Raw genomic sequence first — 13,478 nt, forward strand, 5'->3', positions numbered from 1 at the left:
CTTGGCTCAATGCAACTTCTGCCTCCTGGGCTTGAGCAACCCTCCAACCTCAGCCTCCCAAGTCGCTGGGACTACAGCTGCATGCCACAACATCCGGGTAATTTTTGTATTTTTTTATAGAGACAGGGTCTCACTATGTTGCACAGGCTGGTCTTGAACTCCTGAGCTCAAGCGATCCACTCGCTTTGGCCTCCCAAAGTGCTGGGATTACAGGTGTGTAATCCCTGTAATCTTGCCACTGTGCCTGTCCAGAAGTTTTGTTAATAATGCAATTTACCTTTCACCAACACTTCCTCTGCACCAGCCACCACTTGCTTTATAAACACTACCTCCTAGAATCTCTAGGACTGTACCCTGCAGGACTGCATTTATCATCCTCCTCTGCAGCCAAGAATCTGTAGCTTAGTGACTTGCCCAGAGCCAGGATCCAAACATCAAACCACTTCACAACATCGTCTCCTGCATGACAATAATTTGTGATTTTACTATTCATGACTACCCATGGATGTCACATTTCCAGCTGACCACTGAGGTCCAGGATGGGTCACTTCCACAGGTCAGTCACAACATTGTGATGCCTAGCTGAACACTCATCTCTGGGTGTGAGCGCCTCTGTGTATGCCCAGCCAGGTGTTCAAGGCTTTGATGAGTTCTGATTGGTTGAATTTTACTGTCCAGCTGGTCCACCTGTTATCTGTCTCACAGAGTATTTGGTGCTTTTGCTTTATTTTCATAGCTGACAACAAACATGCAGTTCACTAGATCTTTCTGAGCCCAACATCTTCCCTAAAAAGTGGGTGAATTGGGCTGGGTGTAGTGGCTCACACCTGCAATCCCAGCCCTTGGGAGGCTGAGACAGGAGGATTACTTAAGCCCAGGAGTTTGACATTAGCCTGGGCAACATAAGGAGACCCTGCCTTTACAAGAAATAGAAAAAATATTAGCTGGGTGTGGTGGCACACACTGGTGGTCCCTGCTACTCAGGAGGCTGAGGCAGGAAGACTGCTTGAGCCTAGGTTGAGACTGCAATGAGCTGTGATTGCACCACTGCTCTCCAGCCTGGGTGACAGAGCAAGACACCCTATCTCAAAAAAAAAAAACAAAAAAAAAAAAACCATGGGTGAAATGCACATTGATGGTGCAGATGACACATTTTTGGAATTTTTAGGCTGAGCCAGAAGAAGGGTGTTGACTAGGGTATCACTGGGGCCAGCACCTGTCCCTGATTCTGGACAGTGGCAACCCAGCACCTCCCAGGCAGTCTCCCACTACCAGATGGAGAAAGGATGAGACTGTGCAGTGATGCGGTGGGTGCTGTGTGATCCCATCTTGACTGGTCAGAAAACTCCTCGGAACTGAGATCAAAACCCCATGACAGAATTGGGCAGGGAACGATACTTTCTGGTCTAAAGCAGGATATTTTGCAATTGTGGTGACACGTTTTGCAACAGAGGCTGTTCTGAGGCACGACTTCTGGAAGGCAGTGTTTTGACGCCACTTTGGACTTTCTAGGGCAAGGCAGGCTCACAAAGCTTTTGTTTGGAGGGGTTCCAGTAATTTCTCAGAGTGAAAATAGAATTATTGCCCTTGTAATGTCATTTAAGTGTTTAATAATCAAAGTGGAATGGTCATGGGCTCTCTTGTGTGCCCCTGCCATTGGATGTGTGACCTTATTTGGGGGGACATGGCAAATCTAAACCCTACGAAGCTGCTGCAAAGGGTCCACTCTCTGCTGTTATTCCTGGGAAATGTGTGGCTCGGACGCCACGACCTTCACTCCAGTCCTGGTCACCAGGGGTTTCACTTTCTATGGCATTCACTTCTGCACATTTTGGGATTTCAAAAAATGAAGATTTTATTACATTCGTAATAAGCAAAAAAGATAGCTTTAAAAAGTGTTTCAGGCCGGGTGCAGTGGCTCACGCCTGTAATTTCAACACTTTGGGAGGCCGAGGCGGGTGGATCACTTGAAGTCAGGAGTTCAAGACCAGCCTGGCCAACGGGGCAAAACCTCATCTCTAATGAAAATACAAAAATTAGCCAGGCGAGGTGGCACGCACCTGTAATCCCAGGTACTCCGGAGGCTGAGGCAGGAGAATTGCTTGAACCCGGGAGGCGGAGGTTTCAGTGAGCCAAGGTTGCAACACTGAACTCCAGCCTAGGCAACAGAACATGATTCTGTATTATAAAAAAAAAAAAAAAAAAAAAAAAAAGTCTTTCAGAATTAGCTTAACTTCTAAGGAAATATGAGTCCTGTGCCCCTAAACCATCATGAAAAGGAGGTATATAGTATGTATGCATTTATTTATTTATTTTATTTTGAGACGGAGTCTCACTCTATCACCTGGGCTGGAGTGTAGTAGCAAGATCACGGCTCACCGCAACCTCCGCCTCCTGGGTTCAAGTGATTCTCCTGCCTCAGCCTCCCGAGTAGCTGGGATTACAGGCGCCCGCCATTACGCCCAGCTAATTTTTTTATATTTTTAGTAGAGACAGGGTTTCACCATGTTGGCCAGGCTGGTCTTGAACTCCTGACCTTGTGATTCACCTGCCTTAGCCTCCCAAAGTTCTGGGATTACAGGCGTGAGCCACTGTGACCAGCCAACTATTTTTTTTATAGATGACAAAATGTAGGCTTAGAGGTAGGGTGACCAACACGTTTTGCTTAGGAGCAAAACCCAATGTGCCCAGTCTTAGCACTGAAAGCCTAGTTCTGGGAACGACCTCAGTCCTGGGAAATTGGGACAATTGCCCACCCTGTGTAGATGGGTTACTTGACATACTGAATACATGTCTAGCTAGGAAGAGGCACCACAGGGCCATTAATTTACTCATAGAGCACCTGCTGTATGCCAGATGCTCTTCTAGGTACTATGGATACAGAACTGAACAGGAAAAAATTTCTCGCAGAGCTCACGTTCTTTTTTTTCTGATATAAATGCCCTTCAGAAGAAGCCACATTCTTTTTTTTTTTTTTTTTTTTTTTTTTTTTTGAGATGGAATTTCACTTTGTCGCCCAGGCTAGAGGGCAGTGGCACAATCTCACCACTGCAACCTCTGCCTCCAGTGTTCCAGCGATCCTCCTGCCTCAGCGTCCCAAGTAGTTGGGATTATAGCCACCCACAACCATGCCTGGATAATTTTTGCATGTTTAGTAGAGACTAAAATGTACCATGTTGGCCAGGCCGGTCTCGAACTCCCAGCCTCAAGTCATCTATCCACTTCAGCCTCCCAAAGTGCTGGGATTACAGGCGTCAGCTACTGCGCCTAGCCAAGAGCCCACATTCTTATAGGAAAGTGTGAATTGATATAAACAAACAAATACACAATGTATCAGGGAGTGATAAATCGGGGGAAAAAAGAGCAGAATAATAGTTTTAGTGAGTACAGGGGATTGGTTTCATATTTTATTTTTTATTTTTATTTATTTATTTTGAGACAGAGGCTCACTCTGTTACCCACGCTGGAGTGCAGTGGCACGATCTTGGCTCACTACAACCTCTGCCTCCCAAGTAGTTGGGATTACAGGTGCACACCACCATGCCTGGCTAATTTCTGTATTTTTAGTAAAGACGGGGTTTCACCATGTTGGCCAGGCTGGTCTCGAACTTCTGACCTCAAGTGATCCGCCTACCTTGGCTTCCCAAAGTGCTGGGATTACAGGCTTGAGCCACTGCCCCCGGTTTCACATTTTAATAGGGCACTTGAAGAAGGCTTTTGTGCTTGAACAGAGACCCAAAGGAAGAGGAGTAAGCCAGGTATTCATTTTGAGGATGAGCAGTCTTTGCCTATTTACAGAGTGCAAAAGGGGTAACTTTGTGCTTAGTGTTTGAGGAAGAGTGGTGGCTGGAGCAGAAGCAGAGAGGAGGAGTGGATGGAGGGGTTAGAGAGGGAACTGGGGTCGCCTATCAAGTAGGAGGGCTCCCAGGTCACAGCAAGGACTTGGCTCTTACTCTGAGATGAGGGGACACTGGAGAGTTTGAGTAAAGCAGTGACATGATTGGAGTTACGCTTTAAAAAAACACCCTGGGCCGGACGCGGTGGCTCACACGTGTGATCCAGCACTTTGGGAAGCTGAGGCAGGTGGATCACCTGAGGTCAGAAGTTCGAGATCAGCCTGGCCAACATGGTGAAACCCCATCTCTACTGAAGATACAAAAATTTGCTGAGTGTGGCGGCGATACGCCTGTAGTCCCAGCTACTCGGGAGGCCGAGGCAGGAGAATCACTTGAACCTCCGAGGCGGAGGTTGCAGTGACCCGTGATCGCACCACTGCACTCCGGCCTGGGTGAAAGAGCGAGAATCTTGTTTCAGGGAGGGGAGGTTGCAGTGACCCGGGATCGCACCACTGCACTCCGGCCTGGGTGAAAGAGCTAGAATCTTGTTTCTGGGGAGGGGAGGGGCTCTGGCTTCCATAAGAGACAAAAGAGGAGAAAGGTGAAAACAGGAGAAAGCAATCTATTGTCAAAACGCAGGAAAACGACTGCAGGGTCCTGGGCCAGTGTGGAGGCAGAAGGGTCAGATTCTGGGTAATTTTGAAAGCCAGGCTGACATGATATGGACACATTGTATACTGAGGGGTGTGAAGAGGCATCTAGGACACCTGTTTCTGGCCAGATTTTACAAAGGGCCCTTGTTGCTACCTTAAGGAGTTCGTGTTGAATCCTGCAGGCAGCTAAGAGTTTCTGTAGGATCTCCTTCTTAATTTGGACCAACCCACCTGCCTATCCCAGCCCAGATTAATGAGATCTGCTGCCCAGGCCCCTAGGCACAGATAACCATATTTGTAACTGATCTTTCTGACGGCACCTCCTGAGCAGGATGGAAACGGAGGGAGAGGAAGTCAGCTTCCCAAAGTAGGGTGTGGCAGGTGGCCTTACCTGTGCTTAAGGGCTGCAGTCATGGGGATCTGAATAGATCCCCACACCACTCACCAATGAGTTTCATTTGGAATGTGGTAACGTTAAACAAGAGGGTTTGTAAAAAATAAAGGCCTACCCAGATTATTTATTCTGATTATTAGATCTAGGTGGAGAGTACGTGGGTATTCATGTTACTCCCTCAACTTTCCTGTGCTTAAAAATCTTATAAAGGCCGTGCGCGGTGGCTCACGCCTGTAATCCCAGCACTTTGGGAGGCCGAGGCGGGCGGATCACGAGGTCAGGAGATCGAGACCATCCTGGCTAACATGGTGCAACCCCGTCTCTACTAAAAAAAAAAAAAAAGAAAATACAAAAAATTAGCTGGGCGTGGTGGCGGGCGCCTGTAGTCCCAGCTACTTGGGAGGCTGAGGCAGGAGAATGGCGTGAACCCGGGAGGCGGAGCTTGCAGTGAGCAGAGATCGTGCGCCACTGCACTCCAGCCTGGGCGACAGGGCGGGACTCCGTCTCAAAAAAACAAACAAACAAACAAACAAATTTACAGAAACTTTAAAACGCTCTGTCCTACCAATATAATATTTATAGGGACATGACTAGCAGCCAGGCTTTGGACAGGCAGTCCCCGGCCACCAGAGGGCTGACAGGCTAGCAAAAGGGACAGAAAAATAAGAAAACTGTGTCTGGAAGGCAACTACCCCCCTTGTTTTTCCTTTTCTTCTGTTTTTTGAGACGCAGTCTGACTCTGTCGCCCAGGCTGGAGTGCAGTGGCACGATCTTAGCTCACTGTAACCTCTGCCTCCTGGGTTCAAGCGATTCTCCTGCCTCAGGCTCCTGAGTAGCTGGGACTACAGGCGCCTACCACCACGCCCGGCTAATTTTTGTAATTTTTAGTAGAGACGGGGTTTCACCTTATTAGTCAGGCTGGTCTCTAACTCCTGACCTCGTGATCCGTCCGCCTCGGCCTCCCAAAGTGTTGAGATTACAGGCGTGAGCCACTGCGCCCGGCCCTGTGTTTTCTTACCAAGAAGCAGCACTGACACTCTCTCCTTTGAGGCTCCGTTTGCTGAATCCTGCCGTCTAAGACGCTTCCCACTTCTCTTCCCTGCCCCCTGCTGCTGTCATTCCCACGCATCACCCTGTTTTGCAATTGCTTGTTTATGAGTCTGTAAGCCACAAGTGGTGGGAAATATGAGATTCAAATATCTGGTGGCCGTGTGACGTGAGTAAGTAACTCGATTTTTCTCAGCTTCCGTTTCCTATCAAATGGGTTGTTCTGGGAATTCGGGGAAGTAACAGTGCCGGGCACCGCGGGAGGAACCGCCAGCTGCGTCCTCGGACGTCCCCAGAGCCCGGGGCGGCGCCTGGCATGACTGTCAGGAGCGCCTTTGTGGAGAGGACAGTGAATCCCTACCCGGCACAGCCGTCCCCTCCAGGACCCCTCCCGCCGACGCCCCGCGGACCCCACGCCCGAGCGGAAGTCGGCGCCACTCCGGGGGTCTCCGGCCCGGCAGCTCCTCCCTGGCCCGGCGCCCCGAGGGGAAGCGGCTTGGGGGAGGAGACCTGCGGGAAGAGCCGCCGAGGATAAAGAGGAAGTGTCCGCAGCGCGCCCGGACGCGGAGAGGCGCTAGGGTCTAGCAAGACCCGACCCACGCGCAATTCCCGCCGGGGTCTCGGGCTCCCTGCGGGACGGAAGGGACCCAGGACGGCTTCTGCCGAAAACGTGTCTTCTGCCAAGGGGCCCACAGAATGCGCGACGGACACTCCACTATGACCCCGACGCCCCGCCCTCACGCACGCACATGCGCGGAACACTCCCAGAAACATCTCCCAGAGTGCCCCGGGAGCACGCGAGCCAACTGGAGGGCGGATAAGCGGGGGCCCACGTCTCCCAGAGGTCTCCGGTTCGCGGCTCCGTTGGTCTGATTGGCAGCCGCGACAGCCTATAGCGGATTTTCGCCGGAGGGGCCGAGCGTCCTTTACCGGGAAGGAGGAGCTGTTGTCGCTGGTATCCCGGGAGCGGCGACGGGAAGTGGAGTCGTCGTATTTCCGGGTGGCCCGCGGCCCACGGGGATGGGACGCCCTGGGGCTGTGCTGACCCCAAAATCTTTCCACCCGTTATTAGCCTGTCGCCCTTTTTCGGTCATGTTTACAGCAAGTATTTTACGAGCGCCTACTGTGTCCCACTTGCCGTGCCACGTGCGAGGATGCATGTGTCAGGCAAGATCCCTGTTCCAAAGAGGCCGAGAACAAATAAATGGTAATTACTAGTTATAACAAAGCTGTGAAAGGAACAGATATTTTAGCCTAACAGCAGCACTGCCGTTTTCTCATTTATAATTAGCAGAGGCAGGCTAGAGCAAGGATTCTCAAACTCTGCCCCCTCAGAACCCTAGAGTACAGTTTCTGAAACTTGTTTTTTGCTTTTGAACAAATCTAGTAACATGCTATGAGCGGAGAGGTAATGGTTTGGCTCAAAGAAGGCACATGTATCTGGTTTCTTATTTCAGGAGCTTCATAGGTATAGACCTCCCTCCTTCCCTTCCCTCCCCCCCAACTAATGCCAAATCAGCCACTACTTTTTAACTGTTTTACATATTGAACCGTCAAGAAAGAGTTCCTTTGATCCAAGTGTATTGCAGCCCACAAAAAAGCTTGGAAACCCAGCTAGATGGTCTGTTTTTCTAGTTCCTACATTCAAGTCCTACCCATCAAGACTACTGTCTTCAGGTAAGCATACCGAGGCCGTATTCACCTTCATGGTAGTCTCAGGGCCACTTTCTTACACAAATGATGGTAATCATCCTAGATCATTTCCCTGCCTGCCACACTTGCCAGTTAGTTAGAAACTGTAAACCACTTAAATGTCTGTTACCAGGGCACTGGCTGAATAAGTTTTGGTGAATCCATTCCTTGGACTACACAGCATCCACTGAAAACAGTGCGGTGAATTTCTTTTGTTGTTGTTGTTTTTGTATTTTTTGAGACGGAGTCACACTCTGTCGCCCAGGCTGGAGAACAGTGGCGCGATCTTGGCTCACTGCAAGCCCCACCTCCTGGGTTCACGCCATTCTTTTTTTTTTTTTTTTTTTTTGAGACGGAGTCTCGATCTGTCTCCCAGGCTGGAGTGCAGTGGTCGGATCTCGGCTCACTGCAAGCTCCGCCTCCCGGGTTTACGCCATTCTCCTGCCTCAGACTCCCGAGTAGCTGGGACTACAGGCGCCCGCCACCTCGCCCGGCTAGTTTTTTGTATTTTTTAGTAGAGACGGGGTTTCACCGTGTTAGCCAGGATGGTCTCGATCTCCTGACCTCGTGATCCGCCCGTCTCGGCCTCCCAAAGTGCTGGGATTACAGGCTTGAGCCACCGCGCCCGGCCAAGGTTCACGCCATTCTCTCACCTCACCCTCCCCAGCAGCTGCGACTACAGGCGCCCATCACCGCGCCCGGCTCCTTTTTTGTATTTTTAGTAGAGACAGGGTTTCACCGTGCTAACCAGGATGGTCTCCATCTCCTGACGTGTGATGCGCTCGCCTCGGCCCCCCAAAGTACTGGGATGACAGGCGTGAGCCACCATGCCCGGCCCCAGTGCAGTGAATTTCTGTGTTCTAATGTGCAAAGATGGTCTACGTATTATTCAGTGGAAAAAGCACGTTTGCAGTGAAGTTCAGATAGTATGATCCAATGTTTGTAAATAAGAGAAAAAATATTGTTAAAATTTAAGTACCTGGAGCGAAATGCAAGAAATAAACATGACTCTCTCTCAAGAGTAGAATTGGGGGTAGGAGTTGGCCTTTTCCCTCTATGTCATCTATACGTTTTAATTTTGTTTTTTTTTTTTGAGACAGTCTCACGCTGTCACCCAGGCTGGAGTGCAGTGGCGCAATCTCGGCTTACTGCAACCTCTGCCTCCTGGGTTCAAGCAATTCTCTGCCTCAGCCTCCCAAGTAGCTGGGATTACAGGTGTGTGCCCCCACGCCCAGCTAAATGTTGTATTTTTAGTAGAGACGGGGTTTCACCATGTTGGCCAGGCTGATCTTGAACTCCTGACCTTGTGATCCACCTGCCTCAGCCTCCCAAAGTGCTGGGATTATAAGAGTGAACCACTGCACCCGGCCCAGATAATTTAAAGAAATAGAAAGTGTAACATCTGTAAATTTGTTTAAAGTTTGCAGTGAGGAAGATCTTTCTAACCAAGACAAAAAAAAAGCTGAAAAAGTTTAAAAATTCAGGTAAATAGAAAAATTAGAAAACTTCAGTATGACAAAAACAGCCATGAATACAGTTAAAAGGCCACAATGTAGGGGGACCCCATATCTACCCTCCACCACAAAATTAACTGGCCATGGTGGCATGCGCCTGTGATCCCAGCTACTCAGGAGGCTGAATTGGAAAGATCGCTTGAGCCCAGGAGGTCAAGGCTGCAGTGAGCTGTGATTGCACCACTGTACGCCAGTCTGGGTGATGGAGCAAAACCCTGTCTCAAAAAATAAAAATTAAAAAGGTGACAGAGAAAGTATTTGTACGTACAATAATACCTGAAATGTTAAAGTACTACAATTCTTTTAATGCTCAAAGGATTAAATAGGCAACTCATGGCTGGGCGTGGTGGCTCACGCCTGTAATCCTAGCACTTTGGGAGGCTGAGGCTGGTGGATCATGAGGTCAGGAAATCGAGACCATCCTGGCTAACATAGTGAAACCCCATCTCTACTAAAAATACAAAAAATTAGCCAGGCATGGTGGCATGTGCCTGTAGTCCCAGTTACTTGGGAGGCTGAGGCAGGAGAATTGCTTGAACCCAGGAGGTGGAGGTTGCAGTGAGCTGAGATCCTGACACTGCACTATAGCCTGGGCAACAGAGTGAGACTCCGTCTCAAAAAAAAAAAAAAAAAAAATGCAACTCAGAGAAGAAATACAAATTACCGCGTGAAAAGATGGTCAGTCTGCTAGTAATCAGAAACATGACAAGCAACAAGGGGATATTACTTTTTTAAAAATAGAGGCAGAGTCTTGTTATGTTGCCCAGGCTGGTTTAGAACTCCTGGGCTCAAGCAGTCCTCCTGCCTTGGCCTTCCAAAAGTGCTGGGATTACAGGCCTAAGCCACCACCCCCGGATGAGGGGACATTATTTTTCACCCACTATATTGTCACAAATTAATATGATTTCCACAGTTACCTTTAATGAGCATGCAGACATAGAAGCACTTTCACATCTCAAGTTTTTTTTTTTCTTTTTTTTTTTTTGTGATGGAGTCTCACTCTGTGACCCAGGCTGAAATGCAGTGGTGCAATCTCCGCTCCTTGCAACCTCCACCTGTGAGGTTCAAGTGATTCTCCTGCCTCAGTCTCCCGAGTAGCTGGGATTACAGACACCCGCCACCATGCCTGGCTAATTTTTGTATTTTTAGTAGAGATGGGGTTTCACCACGTTGGCCAGGCTGGTATCAAACCCCTGACTTTAGGTGATCTGCCTGCCTTGGCCTCCCAAAGTGCTAGGATTACAGGTGTCAGCCACCACTCCTGGCCTGTGAAGCTGTTTTGGAAGGCGATTTGATGCAAGTTTTCAAAATTAAAAATGCACAAGCCTAGGCCAGGCACGGTGGCTCATGCCTGTAATCACAGTACTTTGGGAGGCCGAGGTGAGCAGATCACTTCATCCCAGGAGTTTGAGAACAGCCTGGGCAACAAAGTGAGGCCTCGTTGCTATAAGAAATAAAAAATTAGCTGGGTGCCACATGACTGTGGTCCCAGCTACTCTGAAGGCTGAGGTGGGAGGACTGCTTGAGCTCAGGAGGTCAAGGATGCAGTGAGCCAAGATTATGGCACTGCACTCCAGCCTGGGCAACAGAGCAAGAACCTGTCTCAAAAAAAAAAAAAAAAAAAAAAAAAAAGAAAGCACAAGGCTTTTGCTTCAGTGATTCCATTACTAAGACTATATCAAATGTACGCAAATATGCATGTTTGAAATGTTCATTGGAGTATTGGTTGTTAAAGGAAACAATTGGAGACAATCTAAATGGGGAGATAGTCAATACAGCTGTGGTATATGCATAGTATGCTTGCCATACAGTTGTTTAGAGTGGCAATGGCCTATTCATCTGGACCTAGATAGATATCAAAGGCACACTGCTAATATTTAAAAAGAAGATCTGCAAAATATGTATAGCATGATATATACATATAATTAATCCATATAGGTACATGAAGTTCCTCAGGAGGCTGGGAGGATGCACAGCATGGAGACATTAGGTGGGGGTGATGGAAAAGTCCCTCTTTTTTTTTTTTTTTTTTGAGACAGAGTCTCGCTTTGTTGCCCAGGCTGGAGTGCGGTGGCGTGATCTCAGCTCACTGCAGCCTTCACTTCCTAGGTTCAAGCGATTCTCCTGCCTCAACCTCCCAAGTAGCTGGGATTACAGGCGCCCGCCACCACGCCCAGCTATTTCTTTTTTTTTTTTTTTTTTTGAGACAGAGCCTCGCTCTGTCGCCCAGGCTGGAGTGCAGTGGCCGGATCTCAGCTCACTGCAAGCTCCGCCTCCCGGGCTCCCGCCATTCTCCTGCTTCAGCCTCCCGAGTAGCTGGGACTACAGGTGCCCGCCACCTCACCCGGCTAGATTTTTGTATTTTTTAGTAGAGACGGGGTTTCACCGTGTTAGCCAGGATGGTCTTGATCTCCTGACCTCGTGATCCACCCGTCTCGGCCTCCCAAAGTGCTGGGATTACAGGCTTGAGCCACCGCGCCCGGCCAATTTTGGTATTTTTAGTAGAGACGGGGTTTCAGCATGTTGGCCAGGCTGGTCTCGAACTCCTGACCTAAAGTGATCCTCTCCACTTGGCCTCCCAAAGTGCTGGGATTACGGGCATGAACCACTGTGCCCAGACCCTCATTTTGTTTGTATACATCTATATTCATTGAATCTTCTACAAGGTTTATTCATGCATGCCTGTTGTTCCACTTATCTATTGTTGCATGAAAAACACCCCACTTAATAGTGTAAAAGAGCAGCCTTTTATTATGCTCACAACTTGGTGGTCTGATTTCAAGCAAGACACAGAGGCACAACTCATCTCGTTCCACAATGGCTGAATCTTCAGCTAAGGTGGCTCCAATGGCTGGAGAACACTGGAATTGTTAGACTGGGGTTGTATGTCTGGGGTTTCGGTACTTGCTGTCTATAGTTGGATTTCTTTTTCTTTTTCTTTTTTCTAATTAAGACTGAGTTTCACTCTGTCATTCAGGCTGGAGCACAGTGGTGCGATCTTGGCTCACTGCAATCTCCGCCTCCTGGGTTCAAGCGATTCTCCTACCTCAGCCTCCTGAGTAGCTAGGATTACAGGCACACGCCACCACACCCAGCTAATTTTCTGTGTTTTTTGTTTGTGTGTTTGTTTGTTTTGTTTTATTTTGAGATGGAGTGTCGCTCTGTCGCCCAGGCTGGAGTGCAGTGGCGCGATCTCGGCTCACTGCAAGCTCCACCTCCCGAGTTCATGCCGTTCTCCTGCCTTAGCCTCCTGAGTAGCTGGGACTACAGGTGCCCGCCACCATGCCCGGCTAATTTTTTGTATTTTTTAGTAGAGACAGGGTTTCACCGTGTTAGCCAGGATGGTCTTGATCTCCTGACCTCTTGATCCGCCTGCCTCAGCCTCCCAAAGTTCTGGGATTACAGGCGTGAGCCACCACGCCCGGCCAGTTTTCTGTATTTTTAGTAGAGATGGGGTTTCACCATGTTGGCCAGGCTGGTCTGGAACTCCTGACCTCAGGTGATCCACGTGCCTTGGCCTCCCAAAGTCCTGGCCCTAATTTTTGTATTTTTAGTAGATATGGGGTTTTGCCACATTGGCCAGGCTGGTCTTGAACCCCTCACCTCAAATGATCAGCCCTCCTCAGCCTCGCAAAGTGCTGGGATTACAGGCGTGAGCCACCGTGCCTGGCGTATAGATGGATTCCTTGATTCTTCTTCCCTTTGCGTCTGCTGGGGCTGGAATGTCCCAAATTGCTTCTTCACTCATTTGTCTAGTGCTTACGCTGGGATGGCAGAAACAGCTGATGACTGAACATCTGTTTCACTCCATGTGGACAGCTTGGGCTTCCTTACAGCATGGCAGTTTCAAGTTAGGCTTTTTATGTAATGTTAAAAAATGAAGACTTTTTAACAAGAAATCCAGCCTGACCTATGATTTATAATAACATTCACTGAAATAGAGCACACCATCCTTCATTTATTTTACCAGTCAAGAAAAATGTGCCACCTATTTGGAAATCCTCTATCAGGCCTGTTTTTTCCTTCCAAGTTTCTTATGCCATTACTCAAATTAATATATAGAGCACTAGTTCTCAATTTTGGCTGCATATTAGAATTAATGGGGAGCTTTAAATAGCTGGACTGTGGCCCAGACCACACCTGTAATCCCAGCACTTTGGGAGGCTGAGGTGGGCGGATTGCTTGAGTTCAGGAGTTTGAGACCAGCCTGAGCAACATGACAAAACCTGTCCCTAACAAAAATACAGAAGTTACCCAAGTGTGATAGCATGTGCCTGCGGTCCCAGCTATGCAGGAGGATTGCTTTACCCAGAAATTCAAGGCTGCAGTGAGCCGTGATTGT

At 48.8% G+C, this 13,478-nt stretch overlaps 1 pseudogene; it reads left to right on the top strand.

The window, feature by feature from the left end:
• Nucleotides 1-505: 505 nt before the first annotated feature.
• LOC103231721 (uncharacterized) lies at nucleotides 506-8,145 on the top strand (annotated as a pseudogene).
• Nucleotides 8,146-13,478: the final 5,333 nt, after the last annotated feature.

The sequence above is a fragment of the Chlorocebus sabaeus genome, chromosome 5, assembly GCF_047675955.1.
Source record: "Chlorocebus sabaeus isolate Y175 chromosome 5, mChlSab1.0.hap1, whole genome shotgun sequence".
Lineage (NCBI taxonomy): Eukaryota > Metazoa > Chordata > Mammalia > Primates > Cercopithecidae > Chlorocebus > Chlorocebus sabaeus.